Source organism: Canis lupus, chromosome 18 (assembly GCF_011100685.1).
Source record: "Canis lupus familiaris isolate Mischka breed German Shepherd chromosome 18, alternate assembly UU_Cfam_GSD_1.0, whole genome shotgun sequence".
NCBI classification, from domain to species: domain Eukaryota; kingdom Metazoa; phylum Chordata; class Mammalia; order Carnivora; family Canidae; genus Canis; species Canis lupus.
In genome coordinates this window covers 22,294,233-22,311,018 of record NC_049239.1, presented here as the reverse complement: position 1 = coordinate 22,311,018, position 16,786 = coordinate 22,294,233, and the positions used below count along the sequence as shown (strand labels likewise).

Below are 16,786 nucleotides of genomic sequence, written 5' to 3'. Positions count from 1 at the left end.
AGGTGATCTTAAACGGAGGAGTCCCTTGAATGCGTTTTACATCCCGAAAACAAAGCCGAGGTGGCCTCCCGGGACTCCTGCCGCGGGGCCGGCCCGGCTGCCCTTTGTTGGCTCCGCGCGGCGGCCTGGGCGATGCTCCCCGGGCTCCGCGGGTCGCGGCGCCGCCGCGGGTTCAGGATGCGCCCGGAGGCCTCCCTGCCGCCCGCCCGGCCGGGGCGCAAGCCCAGGGATGCGCCGTCTGCCCCGGAGAAGGGGAGCGGCGAATAGTTTTTGTCCTTGATGTGCAGTCCTGGCCCTTTTTCAGATAATCTCCCGTAGGAATGATTGCAGATCCTTTTCCTTACGAAGCGAAAGGGTAAATGCCATCTGTAGATCGTCGTTTAATTGGCAGGATGTTCCAAGCGGAGATTTTGAAATATATAGAGTAAGGATTTCTCTGAAGATGCTTCAGAATCATCCACTCCTATTAGGGAATTACACTTTTATGGATGGAATTCTTTATTCGTTTGGCCGCTTGGCCTATAAAACGAGAACTCCAGTGACTCGCCTTGCATTTTTGTCAGATAAAGAAGTGGCTCTTTAAAAAGGAGCCCGTGTGTGCAGCTTACATATTTTCAGTGTGTTATTTTTAACGGACAATTTATCAATATTTCTTTCATTTGGAGGGAATGCATCATCACCCCAGTGGAGGAAACTGTGACTTTCTAAAGCTACAACAAAATAATAGTCTTTTATTCCTGAACATGCCATGATAAAATACTAATGTACAAGTCCTTATTGTGAGAAGGACGTCTGCAAAAAATGCTGTCCTCAAATTCAAGTGACTTAATGTTTATGGTCAGAAATTCACTGGAGACAAGAAAGAAGATAAAGAAGTGAAGAAAAATAGGAATTAGGAAACCACAATTTCCTTCCTTTGAAACGATTTGAAATTTATTTTTTAGCAATAGAGATTTAAGACATTCTCAAATAATAGGAAATATTAATTATTTGGTAAGGTAAAAGCTTAATAAAAGACCTTGTAGAGAGCTAGGTCAGTCTCCTGTAGGTAACATTAACGCTATTTGGATAAGGCTTGTGCGTCTTCAGTAATTTATTTCAAAAGTTAAAATACCATCTTCTGAGGAGAGGAGAGATGATAGTTGACATTTGTACTTCTTGCTAGGTTTCTGAATAAACTTTATGAAATTTTAAAAAGTGCAGTGTTAATTTTGTCGAGATATGCCATTTGCCTTTCTTGCAAGAAAAGAATTCATACGGGGTGTTTATCATGCTAAATCTCGAATCTTTGGAAAAAAGATTCAAGTTTATAAACATTCAGTACAAAGATTATGGTATCAATAAAGGCAAATTATTGCAGTCCTACGTATAAATTTCTCTGGAAATCATTGATAAGTTCTTTTTTTTTCTTTTTTTTTGACAATTTTATTTTTCCCAGAAAAAGTGGTATCAGTAGTTTTTAGAGGGAGAACATGCCATCAACAGAGTATAAGATTAATTGTGCACTCATTGGAGTGGGACCTCTCCACTAGAATTAAAATTACTAACACGGAGCTTTATTTTTCTTTTAAGTAGTGTTTATAGTGATATTAAAGGCTTAAGTTTTAGTATAATAAAACAAATAATGTATCATTTTACATTTCTTTTAAAATTTTTTTCTGTCTTAGTATATATTCTCAAATAGCATTTTCTTCTGGATTTAGGTATAGTTAAACTGTTCTAAGACTTAACACTAAAATAACAAGGTTCCCCTCCCCCCACCAAGAGAGCAATTTTGATACAATTTTTTTGCTAGGCTAGGCTTTTCTTTTGAAAATGATTGTCTCAATAAAGTGTGAATCATAAATATGCCATATGGTAGCCACCACCTAATGCATGTTGGTTTATATATAAATGGAAATCCCATCATTTTCATGTTATAGTATGCACAGCTTATACTGGTAGTTTAAGATATACTTTTCAAAGAGGGAGTTCTTGCTTGTTCTAGAAATAATTTCTTGGCACATAAATGAAAACACTTCTATTTTAAAACTCAGAATAATATGTATGTTAGCCAGTATTGTAATGTTAATTTGAATCTGTTGCTCTTTATTTTAGGATCTATTTACAAATCCCGATTTAAAAAAAACAACTGTAGTTATAACTACTGTTAATGTTAAACTCTTAGTCATATCAGAATACCAATCAGTCAAGAATAATTGGCTGAGAGCCCATTGGTATGTGGGGGATTTTAATATAAAGTGTGTAATTGGATACATATATTAATAAGAATTATAGATATCTTTGGGAAATAGATAAATCTCATGAAAGAATAGTGCTTTGGAGTTTAAATACTTAAGATATGAATATTTTTTCTGTTACTGAACAAATTTATATTTAAAGGCTGTAGAAAATAAGTTTATGACATTGGAATGGATATCTTTTTCATGTGTTAGAAATGACATAATTATTTTCATTTGGTTCTAACAATTTCTTTTCACATACTACATGTGCAAGGAAATGTACCTTAAGATACAATATGAGGTAAAATATTGTGTAAATTAAAACCTAAAAACAATGAACGTTAATAAATCCCGTTCTCAGATCTTTAATTTGTTCTCAGGAGATTAACTGTGAGACAACATTTATTATTCTACAGGTGTATGTTTAAAATATGCAACAGTAGGTCTATTTTTCAGAAAAGTAGTATCATGGTGTTAAATTTCTTAATATTTACAGGTGGGTATAAGTGTAGCTATTTGGATTGGCATTTGAGTGAGCATTAGGCAGACCATAAAGGATATAATCTAAAAAACATTTTGGGAAGGTACAAGAATCTAAGCAATCTAAAGCAATCTATTATGACTAAAGGAAATAAAATGTACCTTTATTATCGTGTATGGCTTTCACTAGTTTAATTTTAACTTAGTGCATATAAAAATAAAATCTATAGCAAATTGTTCATTTTGAAAACAGAAACTTGACCACTCTTTTTATTCAAAGAAACCTGGCTGTGTAGACACTTTTCTGTTATTTCTCCAACACTGATTAAAAGAAATAATAAAATACTTTCCATTTTCAGGTTTATACATAGTAAGGATTTGCAAAAATATAAATAACACCTGTAAATTCTGTATTCACATTTACTGTTTAGGTTTTTGAGTGTACATAAGAAATAACAGTGCATTTGGGACTTTTTTACATGACTTTAAAATTGAATCCGTAACAAACTACTACTTAATTGGTATGTTTTCTGGAGTATCATTTAAACACATACACAGAAATTTCTCTTCTTTTCCCTGTTTTGTAATGTGGATATAGATTTCCAGGAAAGTAATCTATTCTTCTCAATTCACATCTTGTTTTCTAATACATGTCTTTGGACCATTTATAACCTTAAACTGGACACTTAAATGGTTAAAGTATATTTTAGGGAAATCATCTTTTTTGCTGATTTCCTTTGGTATCTTACATGTATACACACAATCAGTTCTATCATTAATGTACTTAGAAGTTTGAAAAAAAAATCAGATTTTTTTGCAGTGTTACTAAAAAGTAACATTTTGTTATAACTAAAGTGTCAACTTTTCCATCATTTGTAGTAGTATTTCAGAAAAGCGTATAAGCTGCTTATCCTGCGGAAGGAACTCGGTTCCATCGCATCCAGTCCTCATTTACTTAAGACTTGTAGTGTGCATCAGACACCGTGTCAGCCACTTTTTCTTTTCATGGACTGTTTATGTCTAGTACAGCGAATGTCCCCAAGCCTTTCATAGGCTTGCTTTCCAGTAAACTCTGAACTGCGTCAAGATGGTCAACCGTGCGGCTTACAAGTGATTTATTTTGTGTGTGCCTGTGTCCAAAATCATGGAACTGGTTGTATCATATTCTTTCCACATTTGAAAGAAAAAGGCAATTGACTTTAGTGTCAATTGAAATAAAAATGGTAGTACTTTGTGAAAAATATTGTACTTACCTTTTCCTTCAGGGTCTAAAATATTAACACTGCAGAGTTAGATAATTTGTTTACTTTCCATCACAGTATTTTATTCATTAGGTAATATTTTATTACATATGGACATATACACAGACACACACAGGTGCTTGTGCACGTATTTCTTTTAACCTTCTTCAAGTGGTTTGCTGTGGTAGAAAAACCTCAGTAAGGTAAATTTATTAACAGATATATATGCTTGAAGATTCCTGCAAATCTACAACTGTTTTTAGTGGCTGAATCTCTTTCAAAATATTTTCATAACACTAGCATTTCAGAATAATTTGTCAAGAGAATCAAATGAGTTATTGTATACAAAAGCAGCTTGAAATGCTCAGGTCCTGTAGAGACGAGTCATTAACATAATCGATGAGTAGCAAATGAAGTATGATTTTGCCATCTTTTTAGCAAAATAAGTATGCGAAAGAAACTACTGCATTTGAAATGCTGGGCACCTGCTAAAAGGCCTTTGCATACTAAGCAGTTTTTATTTTGGCCATTTAGATATGGGATACTTAGATATTTGTAAGAATTAAACATATTTGGTGTGACATGCTTTAAGAATAAAGGATAAACATGAACAGTTTTAAAAAATATATTTGTGCAATATAAACTGTTAGGTTTCTCTTATAGGTTTATATAACTTGTAGTAATTCAGCATTATTGCTCCTTTAAAATTGCCGTTTATACAAATATTAACAAGATAATAAACAAGGAAAAGATTGACATTGTGGCCTCAACGAACTGGCACACTTTTACAGTTAATTTCAATAATGCAGGATCAGGTTGTTACATATGAAGCAATATTTAAAGTTCTCTTTGAATATGAATGCAGGATATTTCTGGCTAAATGTTATTTTAACATTTGCTTCTGCTGATTTTTTTTTTAACCATATGCTTCTGCTGGATTAAAAAAATTAGGATACATTTTAAATTGTGTCACAAATGGAAGAACAACTTAAAGTAGAAATGATGGCAATGGATAATAATGGTGTTGCCCATTTTAAAGGCTTCAGATAATCTTATTGTTAATTTGAAGTTACTTTTCCTGAGTCATTAAAAATGTATTACAGTTGTCTCTGGGCAAACTGAAAAAATAACTCCTGTATTCTTTTATTCAGATAATTAATTGCTCCTTCTCTGTCTCTCTTTCATACACCTACATACACAGTTACTGTTAATCATGATTTATTATTTGCATATATCATCAAATCAAATGGGGAGTTTTTGATTTGCTTTCTCCCAGTGACCTGTGACCAGACCTCAGGACTTTCTCCTTTGCATCTTCTTTGTTTCAGGGGCCTTTCTCTTACCCTCGGACATTTCTGTCTATAGGGAAATTGTTGAGGAATTTTGATGTGGAGAGAAATCTGTAATACATGATCAACAGTTCTACCAAAATTGTCAAACAGTCTAGACAATTGTTTCTTTTGACATTTCCCCACCTACTGTGGGGGATAATTAGGGGAAAGGAGGAAGAGCTAATAAAATTGTTCTCTGTCTAAGGTGCCTACTGTCAGGCTTTAGAAAGGGATGGTTAGGCATTAATGATGTCTTATTTTGAGGGTTAAAAGAAGAATGGCTTAGTAAAATAAATGGACTCGGGCACACTGAGAAAATCTGTTTTAGGAATGCGATCAAGAGGTGTTGTGGTGAAAATGCCATGAGACGTGATGCAAATGCACGTGGGGCAAACAAAGGAGCCTTCTGATTAACGTGGTGTAGATTTACATTAAGGATGCTAAAAGGGCAGCTGGTCATTTTTTAAATTTTCTTTTTTCTCCCACTTCCCAAGTGAGCATGGCTATTCTGGAAATTATGTTTACTGAACATCAGATTTATGTATAGAGAACTAAATATATTATGGACATTCACCTTAGAAACCAAAGAAGACAATATAGTTGTCTAGGTCTCAAAAAACAGAAGCAATTAAGCGGTATTTTTTAGGGAAACCTTAGGATAATGGATAATTAGATAAATATTAGCATGACACTTTATTAGAGGCTTAAGTGGCGATCATCAAAAAATAAGTAAATTTCTTCAATTAGATTATAAGGAATGAAATAACTCACAGGTAGGTTGGCTTCTAGGTAGTACATTTAAGACTTTGGACTTCTGAGTACGTGGTACATGTTATGTTTTAATTTACACCGTCTTTTTTTTTTAATGTCTCCTGCTTCAAATATTTTTAACATCAAATGTAATTTAATGATTAATGCAGGTATTGTTATTCAGTGTGAATTATGCAGTGCACTGAACTACTGCAGAGCATCCAAAGTGAGGAAGAGAGTCCCCGAGGAAGACATTCACATCTCCAAGGCCTCTATAAAGCAGCAGGATCTGAGGAAGAGTACAGAACATGTTGAAGAAACACTGTCTGTTTTATGTTAAGCATAGGGTTTCTGGGTGTGGGAAGAGATGTTGGTGGGACTGGGCCATTGGTTTGAGTCTAGGTCATAAAGTGTTTGCACCAGAGCTGTGTTTCTGTATGACCTAAGTGGCGATGTGCAGTGTTCACAACAATGTGGACGTTTGTGGTGGCCTAGGTCTGCATTTTCAGACAATGTTGGCCTTCATCCTAGGGTTTTTTAAATTGAAAAGTAAAAGTAATACGTTTTGAATCATAGGATGTAGATGATAGATTCAAGAGGGCCAATAATTGAAGCGAAGACAGTGAGAGCAGTTAGTGAAACACTGCAGAATCTCCAGAATGAGAGATGGCCAAGGTCCAAAACAGAATGGTGGCAAGGGGAGAGCAGCACTGATGTGAGATATAAGGCGGAAGTAAGATTTCAGGTGCTGTTGGTTATGGGATTTGGGGAATCAGGAAGAGATCAGAGTCAGGATTCTGAGAGCTCTATCAGGTAAGCCACGCTACATTGAACTTTGTAGACTAGAGTACACAGGAGGAGCGCTGGGGGTGAAAGTAGTAGTTTCACTGTTGGACATCTTGAGTTTTCAGGGTCTCTCTAGAGGACTTTTAGGCCATTAGGAGGAGGTATGAGAAGGGGATTTGGATAATAAAAGAGAACAGTTTCAGTAGAGTGTTAGAGACAGAAGCATGGTTTCAGTGCCTTGAGGAGTTGGTAGCAGGTGAGAATGTAACAGCAAGTGCAGATTTTCCTTTCAAGGAACTTGGCAGCGAGAGGAAACAGAGATATAGAGAATTAGTTCCGGAAAGAAAGTTTAAGGGATTTGGCCAGCTTTTGTTTACAGAATTAAGAGTAATATTAGGCTATTTGGAATTGCACATAGTAGAAATATTTTTCAGTGGTGGCTGGATGTTCAGTCGTGGGAGTTAAGGTCAAGGACGTGCCAATGACTGCAGAAAGGGGTGGGCCTGTCATCAGGACCATCTCTCATTCCAGTCTCTGGTTTTCTTTGTCTAAGTCTTCATTCTTTGTCCCTGCAGATTGGCTTTCTCTGCTTCCCAGTGTTCATGGTATTGAATGGATGTGAGGGCTTATGTTTTCTCCACTGTTGCTTTGAACCAACTTGAGACATGAATCCTACTCCTAAACAAGGTATATTGGCATTCTGAAAATGGGCCAGATTGGCCACCTATAGCCCATTCAGTTGTGACCGGGCGATGGGATTTGGAAAGAGGACTGGTTGCCTCCGCGTGGGTCACTTCTGCACACATTGGTACACTCTCACTGGGAGGTACTACATTGCAATAGGCCAGTTGTTATTACTATGAATAGAGCAAGCGGCAGTTCTTAGAAAAAGGCCCCTAGAGTGTGGGGAAGGTTTTGGGACAACTAAGGGAGTGTTATCAGACGGAAGATTTGGGCTTCTCAGAGGGAGGAGGCCAAATGGCAGAGATGAAAGAGATGAGAGAGGCCGTGATTGATGGGTGAATGTTCTGACAGAGGCAGGTGAGGAAGGAATCAAGAGGAAGAACAATGTCTTACAAGGTAACTTCTGAAATATGAAACAGCCTTGAGAATTAAAGCAGATGGTTGGAATATAGGAGAGACACACTTTTAATTTGTTGGAGATGTTTTTGGAGGAAAGCTCCAAATTACAGATTCCATTTTCAAGAAAGAATGACATGATTCAGAAAAGTAATACATTAGCAATGTTCAAATTTTGAGATGCACCAACTAGGGTTTTTCTTTATTTGCTAATAACAAAACTCCAGTTCACCCTTTGGTCACAGCAGTATTTGGTTCCCTTTTGTCTTTTTCTTTTGCCTTTTTTTTTTTTTTTTTTTGGCGGGGGGTGGGGGGGAAGATTACCTTGAAGGTCTGTGTAGTTTTGTAGGTTTTTAAAAATATTTTTAATTTATTCATGAGAGACACACAGAGAGAGGCAGAGACAGAGGCAGAGGGAGAAGCAGGTTCCCCGCAGGGAGCCCGATGTGGGACTCTATCCCGGGACCCAGGATCACACCCTGAGCAGAAGGCAGACGCTCAACCACTGAGCCACCCAGGCGTCCCCTAGTTTTGTAGATTTTAATATGTGCATACGTTTATGGCAGGAAGATGTTGTAGCCATATCAATGAAGAGGGAAAAAAAGCAAATAGTTCTTTCTTTTGCCAATTTAGCATAAATTTTTTTGTTATTTGGCAGTTTGGGGTAGTTTGCTGTCCCACCCTGTAGGTGCTCCCACTCTACCCCATAGGCAATCCTGAGCACAGGGCAGAAATTTGAATTGCAACAGATCCTTGTGAAGAAAACAAAATAATGACTTTGATAAGATTACCATATGTAGAATATAGACATATAGACATATAGAATATAGACATATGGAATATTCCTGCAAAGCCCATCCCTAGTCGCCCCTTACAAAGGCATCTCAGGTCTCCTGAAGGTCTGGAAATTACTGGCAGCTACCATCACAGCGGTTCCCTGTGCTTCCGAGATGACTGAATGAATGGTTTGGATCTCACATGCCTTAGGATCTAAGAATCAATCTTGATCTCATTGATCCCAGCTCAGTGTGGAGAAACCACCCTTGTGGTTTGTAACAAGAGATGAGAAGAATCAGATGGGAAGAGTGGGCTATTTATTTCCCTTTCGTGACTTTGCTGTTTTTTTCTCCCCCGTAGGTGTTCACAGTGTACTTGAGTTTATTCTGATGTCTCTTCCTGCAGGATGTTTGGACACTAATAATTACTAACAACTCTCTTCCAGTGATTATGACCCTGCTTTCTGATCATTTTGTGGTCCTTGTGAGTTATCTCTGCGTGGTTTTAAGCCATCAATCTTCAAGCCCTTCCCCTGAGAGAAGTATTAGTATCTTCCCTGTTTTATCAATGAGGAAAGTTAACTTTAGAGTGTGAAGAACTTTCCTGAATTATCTCAGGAGCTGGAATTTGATCCCAAGCTGCTTGATTCAGAATCCTACCCTTCCCTGCCATAACTGCTGCCCTGTGGTGGCGGGGGTTCAGTGGGTTAGCATCCACGGACTCCTCTGGTCCAGTTGTGGGTGGCTGCATAGTCCAGCTGGGATGTCCACTGGAAAGAGGAGTCACTGTAAAGCAGAGCAAAGCCAACTCTCACTTTCAATTTCTCCATCTGCGGAACAAGGATAATATTAACTTAATCCTGAATCACAGTGTTATATGGTGAGGATCAAAGGAGAGGATGCGCGGGGAACTTTGAAGGACTGTTTAATGGGCAGGCTTTATTATTTGTACCACTTGTGATTTTTCTGCCTTCAAGAGATCATGAATTGATGACGAAGGTTTAGTGAGCTAGATTATTGTGCTAATATATCACTCGGGCCATTAGAAAAGCCTGAAATGAATGGGAAAAGGAATGCTTAGCAGGCCCGAGAAACATCCCTTCCTAAAACTTGTGTAGACTTTAATCATAAAGAGGAAATGAAAGGACTAGAGTGAGTGGAGTGTTCTGTCTCCGGGTGAAGGACACAACCTGTGTCCTAAAAGGGACCGTGAAGACAGCAGAACCACAAAGGACTTGACGTGTTTTATCCTGACATTTCAGCCGGCACCTGTTGTCTGAGAACTGTGCCACAGGAGGCGGAACCTATTTTTAAAAGTCTTCCCTTTGCTGATAACCTCTCATTTTCAAACGAAGATGTGAGTTTTCGGCCTCAAGGCAGAATATTGGAAAGTTAATAAAGCGGTGTGTCCATGAAGCTTACCGAACTGATTCCAGACAACCCTCCAAATTGGGTGAGCACAGAGTAGTAAAATTGAGACCCGTTGCATTTTTAGCAACCAACACAGAAGTCACTAGAAATCTGCCAAGAGCGTACTGAAAAAGGCCAATTTCCATTTGACTCATCCCACTGATGATTAGTTACACTCATTTAATCCCACCCCTTCACTTTGTAGTATAAATGGGGGTCAGCCTGTCACAAAACCCTCATCTTACCTACCTATGTTGGTAGAAATAAAACACCTAAATTGTCACTGCGCATATTTAATTGATTCCTAGAGGAAAGTGATGTTTTAGACGAAACTGTGCATTAATAACGTGACTCAGGAGCAGGACTTGGTGATACCATGGGCGCAGCTCGTTTGTGAGTGCCAGGGACCAGCCTTTTTATGGCAGCATCTTGACATTTGCCACAGAAAGGGACGTGTAAAATTCTTATGATGTTCGTCACTTTAAAAATACCAAACCCTTCATTGCCTTGACATTATATTAGAATTGAGTTAAATTTGCATCCGTGAAAATGTTAGGGGAGACCAACAAATGGGCCACGTGAAGGCTCAGGAGGATGGGCACAATGGAGGGTGGGGGATTGCTCTAAATGAAACATGCGGAGTGCTGCTTGGTTGTTTCTCAAAACACCTGATTTTCCTGTCGATATAAATGTAAAAATCAGAATTAATTTTCATGAGGTAAAATTGTATTGTGCCCGTGTAGCTCAGTTCCCAGGGGACTGATACATGGGTTAAGGTCTGCTGGTGAGTAATTGTCTAAAATTTATATTAATACTCTATGGTAATAAATAAACGTAGGGGAATGGTAACTCATCACAGAGCAAACCATGTATGATAATTAGATGAGGTCATTCATCTCCTTAAATTATCAGATGTGACACAACCTGTCTGTGTGGTGTCTAAAAGCCAGCTGAGTCCCTGGGTGTAAACGACCGTGACAGAGGGGTGGCTTGAGGGTTGGAAGCCTTGGATTTGGTCCTACCCTTTCTGGGTTTTTTCTGCATGTGAAGTAGATTGGCCCCTGGGATTCTGTTTTTAGAATATGCACAGGGATCAACGGGCTGCTCAGAATCTTGTCTTTTTCTTTTTTGTTTCCTCTGCATCTCCACCCCTACTAATTGCAGGAAATTATATTTACATGGTGTATATAAATATGGTTTATATAAATGTTATATATGATATTTATGTTTATTATTATGTGACACAACATAACAGTACATTAAAATAAATGTTATATATGATATTTATGTTTAATATCATGTAACAATGTAACAGTACATTAAAATAACATGTAATGTTACAGATGTTATACAATGTAAATGTGTAAACATATATTAATGTCATATATAATATAAACATAATTTATATGAAATGAAAATAAAACATTAGTAAATTCTGCCTATAGATTCTGATGCATTACATGCATATAGAATGTAGGTTTAGAAGACTTTATAAAACCTGAAAATGCTCTCTAGTATCCAGAAGTGCTATCATACTTGTGAAGGACTGCACATTTCATTAGAAATAATTGAAACATCAAATGGATGGGGATAGGATGTATACTTGCTGATTATGATTTTTTTATTTTTTTAAATTTATTTTTAATTTTTTAAAAATATTTTATTTATTTATTCATGAGAGTCACAGAGAGAGAGGCAGAGACACAGGCAGAGGGAGAAGTGGGCTCCATGCAGGAAGCCCGATGCGGGACCCAATCCCAGGACTCCGGATCACGCCCCGAGCCAAAGGCAGATGCAGGTGTCCCTGATTATGATTTTGTAAAAAAATTATTTAATTATTTGAGAGAGAGACCACACGTGTAAACCCAGGGGAGGGGCAGAGGGAGAGCAGAGAGCCCGTTGAGGGGCTCAGTCCCACCACCCCGAGATCATGACCTGAACCAGAGGCAGCTGCTTAACCAACCAACCACCTAGGCATCTTGCTGATTATAATTTTAATTTTTTTAAAATAGCAACCAACACAGAAGTCACTAGAAATCTGCCAAGAGCGTACTGAAAAAGGCCAATTTCCTTGAGTCCTGTGATCCCACTCTTGCAACTCTTCCAAACCCCACAGTGATTCCATGTTGCTGCACTTGCCTCCAGAAGTTGCAAGGAAGCCTGTTGATAGCTATTTAAGCAGAGCCAGAACCAGACTAGTCTCTCTTCTGAAAGTCCCAAGGACTCAAGGTAGGCAAATGGTTGAAAGGACCAGAATTTTTGAGTCAGGTAATGCGCAGGTTAAACTCTACCTCTGGTACAGCCTGTGTGATCATGGCAGGTTAACCTCCCTGAGTCTCAATTTCATGCTCTGTATAGGAGGAATCATACTCCATACCTTTTAGGGGAAATTCTGAGGCTTAGATGGCAGGCCATCAAGTCCTGGTATATGTATATTCCACTGAATTTGTTGAGCAAAGGGTGGAAACTGTTAGTTTCTTTCATCCTATTTCCTGTGAAACCAATAGAACTGGAGGTTTTTCTCCCAGTTATAATCCACTCCTAGGGCTGTCTCTGGACATTACTAGGGATTGTTTGATTTTTCTAAATAGTCTTTTATTCTCTTCATGTTAAACAGATGAGAGCATCGGGAGAAAGTCTTCCCTGGAATGGGCATGGAAATGGGAGGACTTAGGTAAAAAATGAAACACACCAGACCTTGTTCAGTGTCCTGAGGTGGGGTTTAAGGCTCCTCATGCTTTGTGTTGTGGTTGTTGTCTCAAGTTGGGTTCTATGTCACTGAGACAGATGACAAGCTGTGTCAACTGCCAGTTGGGACCGTACCCTCTCAGTTTATCAAATTAGAACAGATTACTCCTAAGACACATAGGTCTTTGGTATTTTAAATGCATTTGGGTGTTGGATTTGTGCTAAGTATCATTAAAGCTTCATTCTTGTACCTGACTACCAAGTACTTACAGTTCTAAAAAGTGCTCATTTATGGTGTGGTTGTAGCCCTTCTAATTGGGCTTCTTCATCTGAACCACAGAACACGGATTATAATTTAAGAGAGTATTTTTCAGTTCTCTCAAAATGGTTCATTATTGATACCATTCTAGAAGCATAGAGAAGTTAACTCTTAAAGCATGGATGCTTTGGAACATTAGGGCTTAATTCCCTCATGGAGCTTGCTTGCTTGGTTCAGAGTGTAGGTTCAAAGCTCAGCTCTCCCATTATTGGCTGGGTAACTTGAACAGTTGGTAAAATCTCATAATGTTGTGAGAATGAAGAATGTGAATTGATGTAAAGCAACGGCACACAGAAAGCATCAAATAAATAGAACTTGATTAGAAACAGGAGAATTTCGTGGTCAGGTGACTTGAGTTCCTCTTTGTGTCTACCACTAATCATGTGGGACCTGAGGAAGAATTCCTGGTTTTAGCACCTTCTAACACCTACTTGCTCAGCACTTGACTATTTCCTAACAGCTTGGTACCAGGCATCTTCCTGTATCTGATTGAAGGGCATATTAGGAGATGTGTAATGAAGTTAGTGTGTTCTGTACATTTTTGTGTACAGAAAAATAATGTTAGTGGCCCATTGCCACCTGAGGATTTTGTTCTGTGAAAGAGGTCCCAGGTGTTCTCTCTTGATAATAGATTTCTTTTTTTTTAAAGATTTTATTTATTTATTCATGATAGACATGGGGGCGGGACAGAGAGGGGCAGAGACACACAGGCAGAGGGAGAAGCAGGCTCCATGCCGGGAGCCTGACGTGGGACTCGATCCAGGGACTCTGGATCATGCCCCGGGCCAAAGGCAGGCACTAAACCACTGAACCACCCAGGGATCCCCATCTCTTGATAATAGATTTCTAAATAGTTGTTGTAAACTATCTGAAGCTGGTAACTCTAAAACTGTATCAGCAATAATTGTGAAACTATATATAGCATAGAATCGTGTCCCCCTTCCCCTTTTAAGACTAGTGATAAATATATCTTACCTTGTGGTATAAATAATATGCAGTTTTTTTAAGATTTATTTTAGAGTGGAGGAGAGTGCGAGAATGAGTGAGCTTGTGCACACACATGTGGGGTGTGGGAGGGGCAGAGGGAGAGACGGAATCCTAAGCAGACCCCATACCGAGTGTGGAGCCTGACACAGGGCTTGACCCCGTGACCCTGAGGCTGTGACCCCTGCTGAAACCAAGAGTTGGACACCCAGCCAACTGAGCCACCCAGGCGCCCCTATTATGAAGTATTTTTTTTTCTTTACACAGCATACATCATTTATATCATACTGTTAAAAGTATCCATTCTGATTTTTCAAGGAGATTTTGTAGTAGAGCTCATCATGCATCTTGAAGTTCAGCGGAGTGTGTATAGAATCACATAAAGCCGACCGGCTTTCCTCCTAGTGTAACTGTGTGATTAAATGAGAGAAGTCAAGGTACTTGTTAAATTCTCAACATTTATGCCAAGAAGATTTGAAAATTATATAAAATTATATAAAAGAGATTAAGTACTGACCACCGATTTAAATGGAAGCAAAATAGAATCTTCATAAAGGCATTTTACATGAAGATGGTTAGATACCGTGGATCCCTTGTTTAGAATTTACTAGTCTAGATTTCTTTATTTATCTTGGTTTTTAAAAAATATTTTATTTAGTTATTCATGAGAGACGCAGAGACAGGCAGAGGGAGAAGCAGGTTCCCTGTGGGGAGCCCAGTGCGGGACTCGATCCCGGGTCCCCAGGATCATGACCTGGGCCAAAGGCAGACACTAAGCCACTGAGCCACCCAGGCATCCCTATCTTGGTTTGGTATTTTTAATACTCTCTAATATATTAGCACAAACTTGGTGGTTTCACACACTGTATATTTTGTCACAGTTTTCTTGGTGAGGAGTCTAGCCGTGGCCTAGCTGGATCCTTGCATTGCCCAGGGCCTCTCGAGCTGCAGTAGGTGGTGACTGGCCTGCTCCCCCTTCTTGGGTTGCTATCTTTTCCTCTGTTAAGCTTATGTGGTTGTCCACACTTCTTTGTGCTTGGGGGAGTAGCTCCTCCCTTCTTGCCCTTGTCCTCAGCTCCCAGAGGCCACTCACTTCTGCTCTCTCTCCTACAGAGTCGTCTCCTCTGGAGGCCAGCAGGAGAATCTCTGTTCCGAAGGGGGCCAGGTCTCATCTTAAGAACTTTCGACTGACTCACTAGAACGCCCAAGGGAACACTCGGTTAGTTCAGAATCAGGTGGGTTGGGATCTTACATCTACAGGATCCCTTCCCCTTTGCCCCGAAACAGCTTCAGTGTGGGAGTGCTGTCCCTTCAGACTCCCACGTCCCACCCCGACTGCGGGAGAGTAGGGGATACATGGGAACCGACCTAGAACCTTTGTTCCATAGGTTTTACTATCAGTCATTAAAACACCAAAACCTCAAACATAGGATACGCATTCCTTGCCCACTGTAGATGTTCACAGACTTTGGAAATGCTCTGAAATACAGGACCTGGCATCTTCTTGCCTCCAGGCAAACCGCTTCGCCACTTTGGTTCTGCTCCATCTGGTAAGGAAAGTAAATTACAATAGCTCATTAGCAGCTCCTTACTAGTGTTGGCTGAACTTTTCAGCCTCTACAAAGACTAGAGTTCTTCATGTTATGGTGTAAGCCAATTTACACAATTATCGTCAATAAATATGTGGAAAATTGTAAGACATTTTTCTTGAAATGTAAAGGATTAAGTTACTTCCAAGTTAAGGTTTATACTTTATGAAATCTTAGGTCTCCTGAATTCTGTGCATTTCCCTGCCTGTATAAATTAGTGATTTCCTCTAATCCTCATCAGCATTTTTTTATACACCCGTATGGAATGGTAATGTTTCTAACGAATGCCCTAATTATAAAGTATTATGCAGAAATCTTTATATGTAACTGAATGCAACCATACCATATATAATTTCTCCTATTCAGTGAATAGATTTCGGTGAACACTGTGACTTCTGATTTTCAGAGAGGAAGATGACCATGAAATGCTTCCTCACTGTACTTAAGTACTGGGTACTCAGTAAGTTTACTTTAAAAAAGGGGTCCCACTATCCCTGCATACGGGTGCGCTGCCCTGTTTACCCAGTTATTTCAGTTTGGAAGTACTGTTGATTGCCTGATTTGTTCAGGATTTCTCTTGTTATACATCTAGCACTAATTAATTTACTAACACTGGGAGTAATTGTCTAATGCAGTGCTTTTCACACTAACTGTGCTAAAGGAATAGAGTTTATTCATTTTTGGGGTAAATTTTATATCCATTGCAAATGTTTATTTTTGTAGAATACAATGCAAATCAATGAGTGGAAAAATGGAATTTAAAAAGACATGAGGGATCCCTGGGTGGCACAGTGGTTTGGCGCCTGCCTTTGGCCCAGGGCGCGATCCTGGAGAACTGGGATCGAATCCCACGTCGGGCTCCCGGTGCATGGAGCCTGCTTCTCCCTCTGCCTATGTCTCTGCCTCTCTCTCTCTGTGTGACTATCATAAATAAATAAAAATTAAAAAAAAATAAACCTCATTCTTCTTTAAAAAAAAAGATATGAACCTTGTTTTTAAATAATTAGATTCAATAGCTGTAACATTACTTTTTAAAACAAAAATTTACAAAAATATCTAAACAATTTCTGTACTTTTCCTTGAGTGGGATCTGCAGAGCACAATCTGAGTGACACTGGTTTGTTTGGTTT

At 38.8% G+C, this 16,786-nt stretch overlaps 1 protein-coding gene across 8 annotated transcripts in view; it reads left to right on the top strand.

The window, feature by feature from the left end:
• CACNA2D1 (calcium voltage-gated channel auxiliary subunit alpha2delta 1) overlaps positions 1 to 16,786 on the top strand; it is a 475,745-nt gene that overhangs the window by 911 nt on the left and 458,048 nt on the right. The gene's annotated exons all lie outside the window — the stretch shown is intronic.